Source organism: Physeter macrocephalus, chromosome 14 (genome assembly GCF_002837175.3).
Source record: "Physeter macrocephalus isolate SW-GA chromosome 14, ASM283717v5, whole genome shotgun sequence".
Classification (NCBI taxonomy): domain Eukaryota; kingdom Metazoa; phylum Chordata; class Mammalia; order Artiodactyla; family Physeteridae; genus Physeter; species Physeter macrocephalus.
This window is the reverse complement of record NC_041227.1, coordinates 11,315,140-11,320,606: the sequence shown is the minus strand read 5'-3', so window position 1 is coordinate 11,320,606 and position 5,467 is coordinate 11,315,140. Positions and strand designations below refer to the sequence as shown.

Below are 5,467 nucleotides of genomic sequence, written 5' to 3'. Positions count from 1 at the left end.
TTATACTCCAATAAAGATGTTAAAAAAAAAAAAAAAGAACATGGTTTCTAATTCTGACACTTGCCCTGTGTTGGAATTAGACAATCATACCCTTTGCTGTATGTCTGCAGAGCCTCCCACTATGGCCAGAGAATACCCATTCTGAGTAAGGATACGAGAGGAATCCTGTATCTGCATGTGACCTTCCTGGTTTCCGCCATTGGCCACGACACATGGAGCAAGGCTGAGCTCAGCCCGCAGCCTGGCAAGACTCCCCAGCGGACCTGCAGACCCGTGAGTGAGAAAAATGAGAATTTGCTATTAAAAGTCATGGAGGTTTTGAGGCTTTTGTTAGGCAGCAAAAGCTGACTGATCTAGGCTTTCTCTCCCAACATTTGGAGTCAATTTGGTTAGATGTTCTTTGTACCAGTTAGATACAGAATAGGCTACTTTCCATGCTTTGGGACTTGGTTTTCGCATCTGTACAAGGGGAAAATGACAGGGCCTCCCTCCCATGGTGGTTGGAAGGACTTGAGAAGATCATGGGTCTAGTGCGTACCGTAGCCACTTAATAAAAGGGATTTTATTAAAGAAGTGAAATTCTTTCAGCGCACACTTGCTGAACACTTATTTCCCAGCATTGTGCTAGCCTCTCTGTGAAGAATTTTAGAGGAGGAAGCAAAGAAGGCAAACCTCCCCCATTTTGGTCATTTTCAAACAGGAGTAGAAAAACCATGTCTGGATTAGAGGTAGAGGGATGGAGGAAATGACCTCTTTTCTGACATCCAGGACTTGGGGCGGAATTGTCTATATGATGGGGGCATATCTGTGGGTTAGGAGACTTGAGGGTCTCTGAGAAACAAGGATTTCAGCTGTAATAAAGCCATCCTCCAGCGTCCTTTCCCAGGGAGAGCCAGGATTATGTAAGGAATGTGGCGGGGGGCGGGCAGCTACCCAGACGCAAGCAGGGCTGAGCTGGGCAGGCTTCTGTTCCACTCTCCCAGGCTAACTCCATGTGGGCCTCATCTCAGGCTGGAGGTAACGTTCCGGAGTGGTCCTGCCCGTGTTCCAGGCTATCTGTCTGAGGGGACGGTGCTGGAGCAGAGCAGCTGTGGCAAGCCCCCCCTCCTTTGATATCCCCAGGACAGGGCTGTAAGTGGCCCCATGGCTTCCAACCAGCTGCCTTGGCCCTTTGGATTGGAAAAAATGAGGCAGCCAGACCTCAATCTCCTCAACTCCCTGCTGTCCTGCCTGAGTGCCAGCCTGACCCAGAAGATAAGGAGAAAAAAGACCCACGTTGATCCGATACACAGACAGACCTCAAATGCTGGCCCTCCTGCTACCTACAGCACTGCGAGAGCCTCAGAACCTCTGTTGTCTCATGCAGAAATGGGGACAACACTCAAAACTGCTCTGCTTATGTCTCAGAGGAACTGAAAGGACCCAATAAGAGAATGGGGGTAGGAAAATGGCTGCAGAAGTTAATATTTTCCCCTCCTCCTTCTAGAAATTATACCAAGGCATCAAAGAGAATGAAAAAAAAAAAACCCCACAAACTCCATTTCTAGCAAAACCAGGAGAGAGTTATAATCCATAGACTTCAGAGTATGTGTGAAATTTTCCAAAAGCAGCTTTGAAATAGGGCAGAAGTCATACAGGAGGTGGTGAGTGGGTTCAGTGGTGGCAAATCTCAGAAAGCATCAGCAAAAATGTACTTTCTGGGGATGAGTGCTTGCCCTGAGGTGAAAAGCTGCATTCCTTATTTATAAAAACGAATGTAGGAACTGGGGTGAGTAGCAGAAGCCCTCTTGGATCTGGTTTGATTCTGAGAAACATGATTCTGAGAAACAGAGATGGTGTAACAAAGAATGAGACTGAAGACATATTTGCAGGGAACAGTCTGTCTTTTTGGCAGAGAGGAGAGAACCTTTCAGTTACGACATCTAAGAAAAGACCCTCTTTCTTCCCAGCACCCACAAGAACAATCAGCAAATAGCTGACACAGGAAAATCAAGCCCTTCCAATGACAAGTTTTTAAAAATAAGTGTAGGGACTTCCCTGCTGGTGCAGTGGAAAAGGCACTGCGCTCCCAATGCAGGGGGCCCAGGTTTGATCCCTGGTCAGGGAACTAGACCCCACATGCTTGCCGCAACTAAGAGTTCCCATGCCACAACTAAGGAGCCCACCTGCCGCAACTAAGACCCCACTCAACCAAATAAATAAATAAATAAATATTTTTAAAAAGTGTAAAAGCCTTGATACAAAGATGTTATAATAAACTATGCAGAAAAGAGCATAAAAATCTACCAACAAATGAAAAATATTAACACAGAGAGGATGAAATTTATATCCAAATAATTTTGGCATGAATAAAAAAATTGAACTAGCAATTACCTCTATGAAGGAAAAGAAAAAAAGCAGACATAATTAAAGAACTCAGGAAGAACATGGCAGGCAAAAGGAGGTAATGAACATGAGCTGGCAGAGCTCATGAAAGAAATAGAAAGGAGAAATTGCACAAGTGAAGACAGACTTGGAAAGAACATGAAGGAGAACAGACCTTGCAGAAAATACAGTGAGGGATATGGATGACAGAAGTGAGAAAAGAGAAACAATGAAAGAGAAGTAAAAAAAGCAGTAGAAAGACTAGAAAGAAAGTGATGGGTAAAGGAGAGCCAACGTATGCATAATTGGAGACTTCAAAAGAGAAATACAAAATAGTTGAACAGAACAAATACGTAAAGGTATAATTCAAGAAAACTTGAAATAAAAGAAGGCTCGAATCTACACTTTGAAAGGTGACACTATGTGCCAGTGTCCAGAGTGGCTGACACTAAATGACATGCCAGTAAACTTATTATACATTAAAGATAAAGAAAGAATCCTTTAGACAACCAGACAAAAACCAGATGGTCTCATTTGCAACACCTGGGAGCTGGAGCATAGACTTCAAAGCGGATTCATCAAGTGATCACACTACAAGCGTATTTAACAGTACAAAAGTAAGCAGTAAAAAACATTGACTAAAATTGGGAAATGCAGGGAAAGGGAAGGGAGAAAGAGAAAATGTAATTTTATGAAAAGGAACTAATAGACACTGTCTTAAAAAACAAAGGACTAAGGACATCACATCGTATTATATTTATAAAGGTAACCATTAGGCAAAAACTCCAAACTTTCCTAAATGTTGGAAGAATTACCTACAGAAAATAAAGCAAATTTTAAAAAAGCAGACTGTGTAGTGAAAGACTTTTAACTACCTTCCCCCCAAGGAAAAACCCAAAATGACAGAATTCTGACTAATTATACCACTAAAGCAATAAATATAAACGTGCTTAGTTGTGGAAAGAAAAAAAATTTTTCAGATTGAATCACAAAGCAGAACCTGATTTTATGTTGTATACAAGACAGTCACTAAAACAAGTGATTATAGGGACTTCCCTGGCAATCCGGTGGTTAAGACTCCTTGCTTCCACTGCAGGGGGTGAGGGTTCAATCCCTGATAGGGGAACTAAAATCCCACATGCCCTGCGACACAGCCAAAAATAAATAAATAAATAAAGCAAGTGATTGAGAAAGGTTAAACGTGAAGGGGGGAGGGGTGGAATATATCAGATAAATGCAAACAAAATGAAGGGATGGACTGCAGACTTCTATGAGATGAAATTAGAGGAGGAAAGTAGCAAACAAGACAGAGAAGAGCTCTGTATGGTGCTAAGGCTCCAATTGTCATTAAAGATAGAAAGATGTGAGCATCCATGTACCAAATTACCCTAAAGTCGCTTTGCCCTAAAACATGTAGTTATAGGGCAAGGAAACTTTGTCACTTCTCTTAGCCCTTGAAAGATTGAGAAGACAGAAAATAAGGATATAGAAGGCAAAAACAGCATAATGAACATTCACTAATACAAGCCATATATTAAGCTACAAAGAAAGCCTCAATAATTTTGTTTAAAGCGGAACAGCACAAATGATACTCTCAGGTCTCAATGCAATAAAGTTAGAAATACATAATAAAATAATTTAAGAGGGCACATTCACCTAGAAAAAGTTTTAAATGATCTCTTAACTCTTTAGCTAAAGAGGAAATAAAACCAATATTGAAGAATTCTTAAAACACAATGATAATAGAAGTTCTGTATATCAAAACCTGGGGGCTTCACCTAAGGCAGTGTTCAGCCATAAATATCCTTACTAGCCTTAAGTATCACTTAAAAAAAAAGAAAAAGAAGAAATTGAATTAAGCATTTGATTCAAAAGTTTTATGAAAAGGAATGACTGAAGAAAACAAACTGAAGCAAAGCAAAATAATTAATATGAATAAAGCAGAAATCGATGAGTTACAAAATAGAAGAAAAATAGGCTAATAAACAAACCCCCGAAGCCGGTTCTTTTGGTGACGGCAGAGAATGGAAGCAACAACAATAAAACAGAGAAACCATTAGTTCCCACAATCCAGAAAAGATGGACAAAGTGTAAGTATACGTAATAAGAAATGATAAGGGGAGAATTACCACAGAGAAAAAGAGAAAATTAAACGGATCACAAGGGTCTACTTTGTTCACTTCTACATAATTAAAATTGAAAATATGGATGAAAAGGATAATTTATCAGGAAAACATAATTTACTATTTGGCTTCAGAACAAAGAAAAAATAGATGGGGTCCCACAGAAGTGCTTCTCCAACTTTAATGGACACACAAATCACCTGAAGTTCTTCAGAGTCTGGTTCTGGGATTTTGCCCGAGATCCTGAATTCTATCAAGTTCCCAGTTGCTGCTGCTGTCTACATGAGCGTCAAGGCCATAGCAGAAAATAGAGAAGGTTGGCAAAGATCTGCCCACCAAAAACCTATCTTATGGACTTCCCTGGTGGTGCAGTGGTTAAGAATCCACCTGCCAATGCAGGGGACACGGGTTCAAGCCCTGGTCTGGGAAGATCCCACACGCTGTGGACCAACTAAGCCCGTGCGCCACAACGAGTGAGCCTGCGCTCTAGAACCCGCGAGCCACAACTACGGAGCTCACGTGCCACAACTACGGAAGCCTGCACGCCTAGAGCCCGTGCTCCACAACAAGACAAGCCACTGCAATGAGAAGCCCGCACACCGCAACGAAGAGTAGCCCCCGCCCGCCGCAACTAGAGAAAGCCCGTGCGCAGCAACGGAGACCCAACGAAGCCAAAAATAAATAAATAAATTTATTTTTTTTAAACCTATTTATTTTTTACTCGCCCCCCCCCGCCGCAACTAGAGAAAGCCCGTGCGCAGCAACGGAGACCCAACGAAGCCAAAAATAAATAAATAAATTTATTTTTTTTAAACCTATTTATTTTTTTAAAAAATACCTATCTTACCTAGTTTTGTAGGCAAATCCTATGAAACTTTTAAAGACTAGATCATTCTAAGGTAGTTAAGTTGTTTGAGAGCAAGGCAAAAAAAGAAAACATTACAATTATTTTTATGAAGCAAGTTTTATGTTGATACTGA

The 5,467-nt window shown here is 41.2% G+C and overlaps 1 long non-coding RNA gene across 1 annotated transcript in view; it reads left to right on the top strand.

Annotated features, from left to right (window-relative positions):
* Positions 1 to 261: 261 nt before the first annotated feature.
* LOC129392795 (uncharacterized) overlaps positions 262 to 5,467 on the top strand; it is a 176,323-nt gene continuing 171,117 nt past the window's right edge. Inside the window, exon 1 of the long non-coding RNA XR_008619417.1 lies at positions 262 to 273. This is a non-coding gene — a long non-coding RNA (uncharacterized lncRNA). The remainder of the gene's footprint in view (positions 274 to 5,467) is intronic.